Raw genomic sequence first — 1,472 nt, forward strand, 5'->3', positions numbered from 1 at the left:
TTGAAAAAATTATAGCATCTAAATTGTCAATGTCACAACTTTATAGATTTTATGCATTGTTCGAATTCAAATGACAAGATGCAAACATGTAAATGTGGAAGCATAGATAAAAGGAATTAGTACACCTAATATAATGGAGAACATCCGTCGTAACATGTAAACATCCATTGTTGTCGTCCTTCAAAGTTATCCTTATGTAGTCACAAATTTCACAATAGTCACCACCAAACATCCACCTTCCAAAGGCACATCAGTGGGAACATGTACCAACACTTATTGAACACAATTAAAAACCCTAACCTAATTATTTACACTCCCCCTAGAGAGTCAAGGGAATAGGATGTTGTAGAGATTGGGGGGGACCCTAAGGTTAAACCCCTATCCTCGCCGTCGAGGAAAACAAAGTCATCATGTGTGAGACCATATGTGCCATCCGTGTAATCATGTAAATCTTCTTCATCATCACAGCCACCAATGTTTCCTAAGAAGGTTACTAGACGCCTATAGTCATCTTGGTCAAAATGATAGGCTTGTGCAATGGGAGAGACACTCTCTACTAAGTATGGATCAGTCGTGGGACGTATCAGCCATTCTAACTCCTCGAAATTCCTCTCACATGCTAGCGTACCTACCAAATCCCATTCACAGGCAAGCACCGAAAAGACCATGTGAAACACTTGTGAAAAGTAACAAGGGTACCTCTCACCAAGGTAGGAGTGGATGACTCTAGCGTACTAGCCATATCTGTACACACAGATAGATGATGCTTGGAGGGCAAATATTACAAGGGTCGTGTTCTTGTGCATGATGTGTTTTTATGATTTTGTGTTATGTATAGAACTTGTAAGTTTCCACATTATTGTTTGGTGGCTCTTACTCTTTTACTTTTTTATCTTGTTTTTGTGAGTATAATGCTTTATATATACATTCCCTAGGATTGGAGATTAAGAGGTTAGGAAGGAAGGTTGAGAGGGAAGCAAGTGAATGATGGATATCAACAAACACTTCTCCCTTCCTTGGGTAGATCATACCTTTTGGAATGATCTCATCACATTTTGAAACCAATTGTTCCACGTTGTTATGGGTGAAGGCTTTAACCAATAGTTTTCGACCACCCTATGCATTTCATCTAGTTGCAAGGGTGGTAAGGTACTCTCCCATGATTTTATTTGCAACGTTGTTGTAGGCGGTAAACTTACAATGGGAGGTACAAACTCTTCCTTGTTTGTATGGATATGTACTATGGTAGGTGGAGGTTGTGTCAAAGCTTCTATTTCAGTATAGGAACTACATGAAGAGAAAGAAGCTTTATTCATTTTTTCTATGGTTAAGTTGAGCAAAACAAGCCTTTCTTGCTCGAAAACCCATACTAGCTCCTGATCCGGTATATAGTGTTCTATGATTTTTCCTTTCCCACGACGATCTTTCATCGGCTTTGTCGTCACAGGGTTTGACTCACATGGCTCAGGTGA

General features: G+C 39.5%; 1 pseudogene; it reads right to left on the reverse strand.

Moving 5' to 3' along the window:
* Positions 1–218: 218 nt before the first annotated feature.
* Positions 219–742, reverse strand: LOC147459778 (uncharacterized; annotated as a pseudogene).
* Positions 743–1,472: the final 730 nt, after the last annotated feature.

Source organism: Adiantum capillus-veneris, chromosome 4 (genome assembly GCF_014529385.1).
Source record: "Adiantum capillus-veneris isolate H3 chromosome 4, ASM1452938v2, whole genome shotgun sequence".
NCBI lineage: Eukaryota > Viridiplantae > Streptophyta > Polypodiopsida > Polypodiales > Pteridaceae > Adiantum > Adiantum capillus-veneris.